Genomic DNA, 14,720 nt, shown 5'->3' with positions numbered 1-14,720 from the left:
TGCAAGACACCTGTGTCCTTCAAAACATGAATGTTTCTCTCAGTCAGCTTCTCAATTCTGCATATTGTAAGCTACTTTATCTCTAAAGATAGCACAACGTACAGTTTGACCTTTTAGCCCATAGCAGAGCATGAGCTCTCTCAGTTCTGGAATTCAACAAAGAGTTACTTTCCAAACTTCCCAGAATGACTCCAAGGTCTTACATTCTGTCCTGTGTCCATCTGACATTCTTTCTTTTACTTAGCAACAGTATCATACGTCATATTTTATATTAACCAATCCCATGTAAGCTTAGCACAGCCTCTATAAGTTAGACTGATTTTCTGTATTAGGTAGAACTGACTCTTGAGAGAGGGTGAAGCTTCGTCTTGTCAGTTTTCTCATTTGTGCACAAATAAACGGATTGCTTGATTGAAGCAAATCTATTCTCCACGAAGTCTTTGTTGTTTTCCAACCATCACAGTAAACAGTTTAGAATTTACCTTCTCAAGGGGGATCCCATACTCTGTAAATGTCTTTTGCAGTGTGTTGTAGATGGTTTCTGTCTTGCCATCTGCAATCTTTTCAGTTTTCAGGTATGTCGTCCACACTTGATCTCTGTTGATGTATCTGTGAGTGAAACGTTTGTTATTTCACATTAACATTTGACAAAAGCAATGTGCTATTTTCCTATATTATTTAACTGTCTAGTTACATATGTAGAATTGTTTATCCTTTTGAAAATCATTTCTACTGGAAGTTTTCTGGTCAGTGATGAATATATATTTTTTCCTTTATTAATTGGAGTAATATGGTTACATTACCTTACAATGAAAACAACATGTTTCTCACTACTATGGTCTGTTGATTCATCTACAGCAGGGGTGTCCAAACTTTTTTTCAAGAGGGCCAGATCTGATAATGTGGACATTGCCAGGGGCCAGAAGTCCCTTCACACATTTTTTAAACAGTAAAAATTACATATAAATGCGCTGTTCTACAACAATTTTATTTTCATTGTCACAATATCATTTTTTCAAATGGCAATGTAACCAAATCTAAGCCACTCAGGTGTGAACAAATTTAAAAAAAAAACAAAAAAAACAAAACAATTCTGCCTTCCTTTCACATCTGGAGTCAGATAACATAGAACAAACTGTATAGAGTATCTTAAACTTCCAAGTTGATAAAAATCTTAACCCCACATTCATTTTAAACATGACTTATATCATTACTCATATATTACTCAGTAATGCAAAGTCTGTTAACGTTTAAGATGAAAACATATGACTCTTACTCTTGTCTTTCACAAAATCATTCAGAAAGTAATATTTTGTGTCACATCTACAAGTACATAACACTAGCAGTTATAGGCAACTAACCTGGCAACTTGGTAGCCTGCCTTGGTGGTGAATTCATTGAACTCACATGTTCACATGGAGAGTCACTGTTGTGAGTTTAAAGCATCTTGAATGCTTGAAAGCAGCTCACTCCCTGCTAGCTTGTCGTATGCGTTAGCATGTTTTGTCTGCTAGTGTCTCTTTACATTGAATTCTTATACAAGGCAACAGTCTCTTGACAAATTAGGCAAACATAATTGCCTCAATTTTCAGTGAAAAAAAATTGTAATATCCATTTCTCCTGGAAGCGGCGGCCCTCACTATCAACTTTCGTTATTTTATTTACAGGCGCTGTGGTTAGAAATTAGCGAAAAAGGTTCATGGCGAGGTCACAGAGCCAGATAGAGTTAGAGTGGTGCTGCCACCATGAGGTGAAAGGAGAAACTGCATTTTGAACCTTTTATGATTCATGTACTCAGTTCAACAGTCCAAGCGGGCCATAAATAATATAATATAAAACCCAAGCTGTGGGCCATATAAAATCTGACCGCGGGCTGTGATTGGCCCCCGGGCCGGACTTTGGACATGCCTGATCTACAGTGTTGGGCAAATTACTTTTTTAAAGTAATTAGTTATAGTTACTAGTTACTTTCCCATAAAAGTAACTGAATTAGTCACATAATTACTCCTTCATAAATGTAATTAGTTACCTAATATTAATTATAATTAGTAACCAGGGAAAGTAATTATTATATTACTTTTTTGAAAAACCTTCAAATATGTAAAAGAAAACTTATTTTTGAGCATGTTTCATGGGATAGAGTAGAACAGCATAGATGGGTACTTCATTTAACTTCATATTTATTGGAGTGTCAACAAAATTAAAGACATCCCTGAAATAATAAAGCAGTGTCATCCTTTGAGGGTTCTACTGCCCCTCCTTCTCCTTCTCTTCTGCAAATTTGATTTAAGGAATACAAGTGATCTCACTTTTGCTGTCTTGAGATGACTTCTCTCTGGTATTAGTCCCGTCTTAGAGAATACTCTTTCAGATGGAGTTGATGTTCCCACTAAACAGAGCTTCTATACCATGACTTTGGTATGGTACACCAGGGCTTTTCCACCACATAAGGGATCTGCATTTATAGGAACAAGATGCTCCTCCAGTTAATCCCTCATCTCCACTTTTTTCAGTCGGTAAATGTCTTCAGTCCAGTCAGTCGGATTCTCACCGGTAACTCCTCCCCTAAATTAGCTGATAACTCCTCCCCCAATTTAGCTGATAACTCCTCCCCCAAGTTAGCTGCGCACATAGCTGCGTTCAAGTGAAGGGTGTGTGCTGTGGCCAACTCAAAGTCAGAGATGTCATTAGTTGTTCACATGAAGGTAGCATGGACAGCTCAGACTCAGTGGGCACACAGGTGAAGCATGAAGGCAGTGTGGGCAATTTGAATGTAAGAACGCCTCACAAGCAAATGGCTCGCAAAGCATCGGTTCTTATCATTCACTGAAAAGAGCCATTCATAAGACTCGAGTCATCCATGAATGTTACACTTCTTGTTCCTTGCTGAGCAACCCAGGACTGATAACAAATGTTAGATATCAGTTCATAGTAACGCGCCACATGTCACTGCCGATAATGGTAATGGCGTTGTAACATTTCAAATAGTAATTAATTAGATTACCCGTTACTGGAAAACAATAACGGGGTTAGTGGCACTGTTATTTTTAACACCGTTTTTCCCAACACTGTTCATCTAGTCCTATGCCAATGTACGGTGACTGCTTCAGCTCCAAAAGCAGCTTCTTCACCATAACCTGTAGTAATGTGTGCATGTATGTTTTTAATATACGGTAATATGTACAAAACTCCTCCCAGGAGGAGACCTCAGGGCAGATCTAGGACACGCTGGAGAGACGATGTCTCTTGGCTTGCCTGGGAACACTTCGGGGTCCCCCCGGAAGAGCTAGACTAGGTGTCTGGGAGGAGGGAGGTCCGGGAATCCCTGCTTAGACTGTTGCCTTTTACACATACAGCTGGTCAATACCAGACTAAGGAAAGTTTGACTTGAATGTATACATGTATGTTTTCAATATACAGTAATATGTATGGAACTAAGGAAAGCCAAACTTTCCTTAGTCTGGTTTTGACCAGCTCAAAGTGTCATGAGATAACTTTTGCTTATGATTTGGTACTATATAAATAAAATGTGATTGATTGATCCTTGCCAATGTTGAACTGTTCCACTTGGTTACGAGGCTCACCTCGTCTAGGCTGGATGTTGAGCTGCATGTTGTACCGAGAATGGTCACATGCCTCATTACAGAACTGGTGGAACTTTGAAGCATACCCCCCATAAACATTCTACAGGTCATTAAGGTGGCCCAGGGCTGCAGTGATCAGAAAAATAAAGTGTACATTTGTAGGTTGAAACTAAATTCTTCAAAATTCACTATTCAAAATCACTAATGGTGTTCTGTGATTTTTAATAACCCTTCCACTGCCTTTGTCTTGTGTCTTCGTCTTGAGCTCGATAGGGCCTCTTTGACTCAACAAAGGCAGTGGGAGGGCAGGTTTATACGCAACAGTTGGATTCACAGGGGTCCGTTCAACTCGCCGAGGGCAGTGGAAGAAGGGCTAGGTTTCGTACGCAACAGCTGGGATCCCGAGGGCCCGTCCGACCCAACAAGGGCAGCGGGGAGAGCGGTTTATACACAACAGTTGGAATTCACAGGGGTCTGTTCAACCTGCCGAGGGCAGCGGGAGGAGGGCTAGGTTTCGTACGCAACAGTTGGGATCCCGAGGGTCCGTCCAATCCGACAAGGGAAGCGGAGAGAGCGGTTTATACACAACAGTTGGAATTCACAGGGGTCCATTCAACCTGCCGAGTGCAGCAGGAGGAGGGCTAGGTTTTCATATGCAACAGTTGGAATTCAGATGGTCCCTTTTCGACCAGACGAGGGTAGCGGGAGGGGGCAGTTTATATGCAACAGTTGGAATCCAAAGGGTCCGGTCCGGGTTGAGTGAGTTTTTAGTTACTAAACGCCTGGTCAGCACAATCAGGGCAGTACACAAACGACCGGGCTTTGCAGATGTATTTCTGACAGTGGTGGCATGCGGTACATGTTTTACAGGCCTTTCTCGAAGGACAAATCTGACACCTCTTGCATTTTCTCAGCTCAGCAGTCGCCATTGCTGCTGCCGCCACCCCCGCCATTGCCATTACATCCTCTGCCCACTCATCAGGTGCCTCCACATCAGCCGCCAGTTCAGCTTCGTCAGCCTCATCAGCCGGGCTGCCAGCTTCTGTCTCAGTCTCATTTGTCAGTGCGCTGTGTTTGTTGTTGTTGTTGCACTTGGTGTTTGACAGGGAGTGATCGCGGCATCCAGTTCTAGCGGTAGTAGTAGCAGGAGGAGGGACAGCAGCAGCAGCACCAGCACTAGAAGCAGAAACCCTCCGCAGGCATCTAACGATAGTCACAGACGCTTCGGTGCAGGGTACATACCGCCTTCTTTCGAGTCACGAGCACCCTGCCCAGCTGCTCCACGAACACTCTCCTCTTGTTGCGCTTATGGAGCATCCAAGTAGGGTTGACCTCTCGCCATATCATAAAGGTGCTGTAGGCGGACACATTGACGTTGTGGAAGATCACCAGGGGCCAGCGGACGGTCAGCTATACGTGCTGTACAGCTATACGTGGCTATCAGTTTATCCAGGTTGTCCACTCCACCTTTATTACTGTTGTAATCCAGGATGTTGGCCAGCTTCCTGTCCTGGGGATCGCTGATTTCGGCCCCGTCATGTCTCGTGCTGAGGAGCAGTGTGTTTTTGGTTTTTTTGGGCATGTAGGAAACCAGAGCAAAACTGAACCTGAGCCTTGAGCCTGGTACCTGGAGCATGGAACTGACCCCGAGCCCGGAGCCGTGAGCCCGGAACCAGGAGCCTGGAGCGTGGAGCACGGAGCCCAGAGCCTGGAACTGACCCCGAGCCCAGAGTCTGGATCCAGTGGCCTGGAGCACGGAGCCTGGAACTGTCCAAGAGCCTTGAGCCTGGAGCATGGAGCCAGGAGCGTGGAGCCCAGAGCCCAGAGACCAGAGACCAGTGCCTGGAACTTAACCCGAGACTGGAGCCTGGAGCCCGGAGCCTGGAAATGACCCCGAGTACGGAACCGTGAGCCGGGAGTCTGGAGCCAGAAGCCTGGAAATGACCCCTTTCCTGGAGCCTGGAAACCAGAGCCTGGAGCGAAGAGCCTATATTCCGGATTCTGGAGCCTGGAGCCCGGAGCCATGAACTGACACCGAGCACGCAGGGTGGAGCCTGGAGCCCGGAGCCCAGAGACCGGAGCCTTGAACTTAACCCGAGACTGGAGAATGGAGCCCGGAGCCTGGAACTGACCCTGAGCCCCAAACCTGGATCCTGGATCATGGAGCCTGGAGCCCCGAGCCTGGAACTGACCCCGAACCTGGAACCTGGAGCCTGGAGCCAAGAACCTGGAGCCCAGAGCTAAGAGCGCAGAGCCTGGAGACTTGAAACCGGAGCCTGGAGCACGGAGCCTGGAACTTACCTTGAGCCCAGAGCCTGGAGCCCGAAGTCTTAAACTCATGCTGAGCCCGGAGCCTTGAGCTCCGGGCTCAGACCCCAAGCCTGGATCCTGGAGCCTGGAACTGACACTGAGCCCAGAGGATTTAGCCTGAAGCATGGAGCCCGGTGCCTGGAACTTACCCCGAGCCTTAAGCCTGCAACCTTTAGCCTTGAGCCTGGAACCCGGACCCTGGAGGCTGGAACTGACCCTGAGCACGGAGCCAAAAGCCTGGAGCCTGGAGCCTGGAGCCTGGAGCCTGGAACTGACCCTGAGCCCAGAGTGTGGAGCCTAAAACCTGGAGCCCGGAGCTGGAACACACTCAGAGCCCCGAGCCTGGAGCCCAGAGGAAGGAGCCCAGAGCCTGGAGCCTGGAGCAACGGAAATTGGGGCCCGGAGCCTGGAACTGACCCCGATCCTAGAGCCTGGAGCCTGGAGCTCGGAACCTATAGCCCAGAGCCTAGAACTTACCACGAGACCGAAGCCTGGACACTGAAGCCTGGAGCCCGGAAGTCTTGAACTGACCCAGAGCCTTGTGTATGGAGCACGGAGCATGGAGCCTGGAGCCCGGAGCATGGAACTGATCCCGAGCCTGGACCATGGATCCTAGATTGCGGAGCCTGGGGCCGGGAGCACAGAGTGTGGAACTGACCCCGAACCCAGAACATGAAGACTGGAGCATGGAGCCCGTAGCCTGGAGTGACCCTGAGCTTTGAGCCTGGAGCCCAGAGCCTGGAGCGCAGAGCCTGGAGCCTGGAGAGTGGAGCCCGGAGCCCAGAGCCTGGAACCCGGAGATCGGAGACTTGAACTGACCGCGAGCCCGGAGCCTGGAGCCCGGAGCCTGAAGCCTGGAGCCTGGAGCCCCTGAGCCTGAAGCCTGTAACCTGTAACCTGGAGCCTGGAGTCTGGAGCCCGGAGCCTGGAGTCTGGAGCCTGGAGCCTTGATTTCGGTGCACGGAGCGTGGAACTGACTCTGAGCCTAGAGCTTGGAGTCTGGAACCCGGAGTATGGAACTGACCCCGAGCCCGGAGTCTGGATCCAGTAGCCTGGAGCACGGAGCCTTGAACTGACAAAGAGTTTTGAGCCTGGAGCCTTAAGCCTGGAGCACAGAGCCTGGAGCACGAAGCCCAGAGCCCAGAGCTTAAAGACTTGAGCCCCAAGCCCAGATCCTTGAACTGACCCAGAGCCATGAGCCCGGAGCCTGGAACTGACCCCAAGTATGGAACCTTGAGCCCGGAGCCTGGAGCGTGAAGCCTGGAAATGACCGCGTGCCTGGAGCATGGAGCCCGAACCCCGAAGCCTGGAGTGCGGAGCCTATAGCCCGGAGCCTGGAACCTGGAGCCTGGAGCCCGGAGCCTGTAACTGACCCCGAACATGCAGCGCGGAGCCTGGAGCCCGGAGCCCGGAGCCCAGAACTATACCTGAGACTGGAGCCCGGAGCCTGGAACTGACCCAAAGTCCAGAGCCTAGATCCTGTATTGCGGAGCCTGGAGCCCGGCGCCTGGAGCCTTGAGCTGACCCGGAACCTGGAGCCTGGAGAATGGAGCCTGGAACTGATCCCGAGCCCGGAGCCTGGAGCTTTGAGCCTGGATCCTGAAGCCTGGAGCCTGGAGCAGAGAGCCTGGACCTGGAAGAAGACCCCGAGCCCACAGCCTTGAGGCCGGAGACTTGAAATAACCCCGTGCCCAGAGCCTAGAGACCAGGGCGTGGAACCTGGAACTGACTTCGAGCCCAAATCTTGGAGCCTGAAGCCTGGAGCCCGGAACTTGGAACTGACCCGAAGCCCTAAGCCCGGAGCATGGAGCCCGGAGCCTGGAGCCTTGACCGCGGAGCCTGGAGCCTGGAGCCTTGAGCCTGGAGGTTTGAGCCTGGAGCCTGGAACCCTTAGCCCAGAGCCCGGACCCCAGAGCCCGGACCCCAGAGCCTGGAGCCCAGAGCCTGAAGCCTGAAGCCTGTAGCCCGGAGCTTTGAACTGAGCCCGAGCCCAGAGCCTTAACCCTTGCCCTGGCCTCAGCCCTAACCCTAACCCTGGAAGTGAGCCAGAGCATGGAGCCCTCAACCTGGCCCTGGAACTGAGCCCGAGCCCGGAGCCCCAACCCTGGCCCTGGCCTCAGCCCTAACCCTAACCCTGGAACGGAGTCCGAGCCCGGAGCCCCAACCCTGGCCCTGGCCTCAGCCCTAACCCTAACCCTGGAACGGAGCCCGAGCCCGGAGCCCTAAGCCTGGCCCTGGCCTCAGCCCCAACCCCAACTGGGCCAGAGGAACAGATTTTCAGCCCCAGTGTGAAGCTTAAAGGTGGTTGATGAAGAAAGGGGGAGAGAGGGAGAAAAAAAAGAGTCAGACAGTAAGTAGGCAAAATAGTCAGTAAGTTTTATTGATAGAGCACTTTTCACAGAGTCACAAAGTTCCTTACAGTGCAAAGCATAAATAAACAGTACAAATAAAATACAATTCAAATACCATTAAAACACAATAAAATACAATTACAATACATTTAAAATACGATAAATACAAAAAGTGCAATCAGTTTGTAGAAGCCCAAGTCACACTGAGGACAGGCAAGCAGGGCCAGAGTTCAGCCCCCAGTGTGTGGCTGCAATATGGGGCAGCGGGGCAGCTTGAAAAATGCCAGAACTCAGTGTGTGGCTTTAAGGTGGCTGGAGGAAAGAGTGGGAGAGAGCCAGAAAAAAAGAGTCAGACCAGGGCAAGGAGGAGCAGAGTTCTGAAAAAGGGCCACAGACGGTTGGAGTTTGTGGCCCTTATCAAGCTCCACGTGAGAAAAGCACCAGAGGTTAAAAAGGGGTTAGGCTTACAGGGGTTCTGTCTGGAAAAAAATAACAAAGTCCCACATACGGTTCGAGTTTTACCGTTATCCAGCTCCAGATGAGAAAAGCACCAGAGGTTAAAAAGGGGATCAGCTAACCGGCGTTCTGTCTTTGAAAAAAATAACAGAGTCCCACACAGGCCTGGAAAAATGGCAGAGTCCAACACAGGCCTGGAAAAAAGACAGAGTCCACACGGTCCGCCAACCATCCCGGCCTAATCCTGACCCGAGTCAGCGCGACATTTCCCGGCGTTCCACCTCCTCAGTGCACACCAATGTGCAGCTTTAAGGTGGAGAAAGAGGGAGGGAGAGAGAGAGTGAAAAAAAAAGAATCAGGACCAGGGAAAAAGTTCTGCCCCCAGTATGTGGCTGTAGAGCGGGGCGGAATTCCATCTCCATGGGGCAGTTTGAAAAAGGCCCAGACCCAGTCTGAAGCTTTAAGGATGCTGGAGAGAAGAGAGGGGGAGAGAGAGGAAAAGAGTCAGACCTGGAAGGAGGTTAGGTTTTCGGCTAAAGTTGAGGAGAGGCTCCGGAGGTTAAAAAAAGGGGTTAGGCTTACAGGGGTTGAAATGGGTGGGAAAAAAAGAACAAAGTTCAACATACAGTTCAAGTTTTATCGTTATCCAGCTCCAGATGAGAAAAGCACCAGCAGTTAAAAAAGGGGTTAGGCTAACCGGTGTTCATGTGTTTGAAAAAAGAAACAAAGTCCCACACAGGCTGGAAAAAAGACAGAGTCCACAGCGTCCGCCGGCCGTCCCAGTCTAACCCTGACAAGGGTCAGTCCGACATTTCCCAGTGTTCCTCCTCGTCCATACATGCCAGTGTGCAGCTTTAAGGGGGTTGGAGGAAAGAGGGAGAGAGAGAGAGAGAGAGAGACAGACAGACAAAGAATCAGGACCATAGACAGAGGTCTTCCACTAGTGTGTGGCTGCAATGTGAGGCAGCATTCCATCTCCAAGGGGCGGTTTGAAAAATGCCAGAACTCAATGTGCAGCTTTAAGGATGCTGGAGAGAAAAGAGGGAGAGAGAGAAAGCAAAAGAAAAGTCAGACCAGATAAGGAGGAGCAGAGTTCTACCCCCTGGGTTTTGTTCGGTGTGGGGAAGAATTCAGTCTCCACTGGGTTAGTTTGAAAAATGTAAGAACTCAGGGTGCAGCTTTAAGGATGCTGGAGGGAAGAGAGGGGGAGAGAGACAGAAAAAAAAAAGTCAGACTGGGCCAGGAGGTTAGGTTTCCAGCTCCAGATGAGGAAAAGCACTGGTGGTTAGAAAAAAAGGGGGTTAGGCCAACTGTACGGAGCCCGGGAGGGGACATGCAAAAAAAAAAAAATTATTGCGTTATAACACAAAAGTATTGCGTTGTAACACAAAACTATTGCGTTATAACGCAAAAACTATTGCGATATAACGCATAAGTATTGTGTCATAACGCAATAGTTTTACGTTATAACGCAAAATCTTGACTCTTATAACTCTTGATTGAGGTCCGTACATAATGCGTTGTAGTCCAGTTCGGGTCCGACCGTGCCAGGTCTGACATGCCCCCCTGTCCTGTGTAGTATGACCATTAAACTCTGTCATTATTTATCCGATCGGAAAAATTCCAACGGTTTCTGACCGAGGTGAAGTTAGCAGCGGGTTGGATATTCGACGGACATTCAAAAAATCTCGCCTTAGGGACTATCAATAAATTACTGCTCTAAATGTTTTTCTTCAATAACTTCTCAGTCATGTGACCGAGAGACTCCAAATCAGTCTCAAATTATTAGAATGAAGAGGACCTTTAGGAAACATAACTTAATATTTCTTTCCAGTCTATATTAATATTTTTTTATTAATATTATTCATATTTTTTAATAAAAATGTCTCTTTTTTCTTCAATAGCTTCTTACTCATGTGACCCAGAGACTCCAAACCTGTCTCAAAGTATTATGATAAAGAGGACCTTTAGGAAACACCACTTAATTTTTCTCTCCAATCTATATCAATATTTTTTATGAATATTATTCATATTTTTTAATACAAATGTCTGTTTTTTTTAATAGCTTCTACGTCATGTGACCCAAAGACTCAAAATCAGTCTCAAATTATTATAATAAAGAGGACCTTTAGGGAACAACACTTAATATTTCTTTTGAGACTATATTAATATTTTTTTTATGAATATTATTAATATTTTTTAATAAAAAAGTTATTTTTTCTTCAATAGATTCTCAGTCATGTGACCCAAAGACTCCAAATAAGTCTCAAATTATTAGAATAAAGAGGACCTTTAGGAAACACCACTTAATATTTCTTTACAGTCTATATTAATATTTTTTTTTTAATATTATTCATATTTTTTAATAAAAATGTCTCTTTTTCTTCAATAGCTTTTCAGTCATGTGACCCAGAGACTCCAAAAAAGTCTCAGGTTATTAGAAAAAAGAGGACCTTTAGGAAACACCACTTAATATTTCTTTCCAGTCTATATTAATATTTTTTATGACTGTAATTCAAATTTTTTAATAAAAATGTCTGTTTTTTTAAATAGCTTTTCAGTCATGTGACCCAGAGACTCCAAATCAGTCTCAAATTATTATAATAAGGAGGACCTTTAGGAAACACCACTTAATAATTCTCTCCAGTCTATATTAATATTTTTTTATGAATATTATTCATATTTTTTAATAAAAAAGTCTATTTTTCTTCAATAGCTTCTCAGTCATGTGACCCAGAGACTCCAAATCGGTCTCAAATTATTATAATAAAGAGGACCTTTACGAAACTTCACTTAATATTTCTATTCAGTCTATATTAATATTTTTTATTAATATTATTCATATTTTTTAATTAAAAAGTCTCTTTTTCTTGAATAGACTCTCAGTCATGTCAACCATAGACTCCAAATCAGTCTCAAATTATTATAATAAATAGGACCTTTAGGTAACTTCACTTAATATTTCTTTTCAGTCTATATTAATATTTTTATGAATGTTATTCATATTTTTTAATGAAAAAGTCTCTTTTTCTTCAATCACTTCTCAGTCATGTGACCAAGAGACTCCAAATCAGTCTCAAATTATTATAAAAAAAGAGGACGTTTAGGGAACACCACTTAATATTTCTCTCCAGTATATATTAATATTTTTATGAATATTATTCATATTTTTTTTTATAAAAATGTCTGTTTTTCATCAATAGGTTCTTAGTCATGTGACCCAAAGACTCCAAATGAGTCTCAAATTATTATAATAAAGAGGACCTTTAGGAAATACCACTTAATATTTCTCTCCAGTATATATTAATATTTTTTATGAATATTATTCATATTTTTTAATAAAAATGTCTCTTTTTCTTCAATAGCTTCTCAGTCATGTGACCCACAGACTCCAAATCAGTCTCAAATTATAATAATAATGAGGACCTTTAGGAAACACCACTTAATATTTCTTTCCAGTCTATATTAATATTTTTTATGACTGTTATTCATATTTTTTAATAAAAATGTCTCTTTTTCTTCAATAGCTTCTTACTAATGTGACCCAGAGACTCCAAACCTGTCTCAAAGTATTAAAATAAAGAGGACCTTTAGGAAACACCACTTAATTTTTCTCTCCAATCTATATCAATATTTTTTATGAATATTATTCTTTTCTTTTTTTTTTTTATAAAAATGTATGTTTTTTTTTTTCAATAGCTTTTCAGTCATGTGACCCATAGACTCCAAATAAGTCTTAAGTTATTAGAAAAAAGAGGACCTTTAGGAAACACCACTTAATATTCCTTTCCAGTCTATATTAATATTTTTTATGACTGTTATTCATATTTTTTAATAAAAAATATCTGTTTTTTTTCAATAGCTTTTCAGTCATGTGACCCAGAGACTCCAAATCAGTCTCAAATTATTATAATAAAGAGGACCTTTACGAAACTTAAGTTAATATTTCTATTCAGTCTATATTAATGTTTTTTATGAATATTATTCATATTTTTTAATAAAAAAGTCTCTTTTTCTTCAATAGACTCTCAGTCATGTCACCCAAAGACTCCAACTCAGTCTCAAATTATTATAATGAAGAGGACCTTTAGGAAACTTCACTTAATATTTCTTTCCAGTCTACATTAATATTTTGTATGAATATTATTCATATTTTTTTAATAAAAATGTCTCTTTTTCTTCAATAGCTTCTGAGTCATGTGACCCAGAGACTCCAAATCAGTCTCAAATTATAATAATGATGAGGACCTTTAGGAAACACCAGTTAATATTTCTATCCAGTCTATATTAATATTTTTTATGACTATTATTCACATTCTTTAATAAAAATGTCTCTTTTTCTTCAATAGCTTCTTACTAATGTGACCCAGAGACTCCAAACCTGTCTCAAAGTATTAAAATAAAGAGGACCTTTAGGAAACACCACTTAATTTTTCTCTCCAATCTATATCAATATTTTTTATGAATATTATTCATATATTTTTTAATAAAAATGTCTGGGGGTTTTTTCAATAGCTTTTCAGTCATGTGACCCAGAGACTCCAAATTAGTCTCAAATTATTAGAAAAAGGAGGACCTTTAGGAAACACCACTTAATATTTCTCTCCTGTCTATATTCATATTTTTTATGAATATTATTCATATTTTGTAATAAAAAAAGTCTCTTTTTCTTCAATCGCTTCTCAGTCATGTGACCCAGAGACTCCAAATAAGTCTCAAGTTATTAGAAAAAAGAGGACCTTAATGAAACACCACTTAATATTTCTTTCCAGTCTATATTAATATTTTTTATGACTGTTATTCATATTTTTTAATTAAAATATCTGTATTTTTTTTTCAATAGCTTTTCAGTCATTTGACCCAGAGACTCCAAATTAGTCTCAATTTATTATAGTGAAGAGGACCTTTAGGAAACACCACTTAATAATTCCCTCCAGTCTATATTAATATTTTTTATGAATATTATTCATATTTTTTAATAAAAAACTCTGTTTTTCTTCAATAGCTTCTCAGTCATGTGACCCAGAGACTCCAAATCAGTCTCAAATTATTATAATAAAGAGGACCTTAAGGAAACACCACTTAATATTTCTCTCCAGTCTATATTAATATTTTTATGAATATTATTCATATTTTTTAATACAAATGTCTGTTTTTCTTCAATAGCTTCTTAGTCATGTAACCCAAAGACTCCAAATCAGTCTCAAATTATTTTAATAAAGAGGACCTTTAGGAAACACCACTTAATATTTCTTTCCAGTCTATATTAATATTTTTATGAATATTATTCATATTTTTTAATAAAAATGTCTCTTTTTCTTAAATAGCTTCTTAATCATGTTACCCAGAGACTCCAAATCAGTCTCAAATTATTATAATAAAGAGGAACTTTAGGAAACACACCTTAATATTTTTCTCCAGTCTATATTCATATTTTTTATGAATATTATTCATATTTTTTAATTAAAAAGTCTCTTTTTCTTCAATAGCTTCTAAGTCATGTGACCCAGAGACTCCAAATTACTCTCAAATTATTATAAAAAAGAGGACCTTTAGGAAACACCACTAAATATTTCCCTCCAGTCTATATTAATATTTTTTATGAATGACATTTACATTTATAATGACATTTATATGACATTTTTATCTAAAAATATGAATAATATTTATTAAAAAATATTAATATAGACGGGAAAGAAATATTAATTGGTGTTTCCTAAAGGTCCTCTTTTTTATAATAATTTGAGACCAATTTGGAGTCTCTGGGTCACATGACTGAGAAGCTATTGAAGAAAAACAGACATTTTTATTAAAAAATATTAATAATATTCATACAAAATATTAATATAGATTGGAGAGAAATATTAAGTGGTGTTTCCTAAAGGTCCTCTTTTTTATAATAATTTGAAAAAGGTTTGGAGTCTCTACGTCACATGACTAAGAAGTTATTGAAGAAAAACAGCCATTTTTTATAAAAAATTTTAATAATATTCATAAAAAATATTAATATAGAGTGGAG

The sequence above is a fragment of the Sphaeramia orbicularis genome, chromosome 18, assembly GCF_902148855.1.
Source record: "Sphaeramia orbicularis chromosome 18, fSphaOr1.1, whole genome shotgun sequence".
NCBI classification, from domain to species: Eukaryota; Metazoa; Chordata; class Actinopteri; order Kurtiformes; family Apogonidae; genus Sphaeramia; species Sphaeramia orbicularis.
This window is presented reverse-complemented; position numbering follows the sequence as displayed.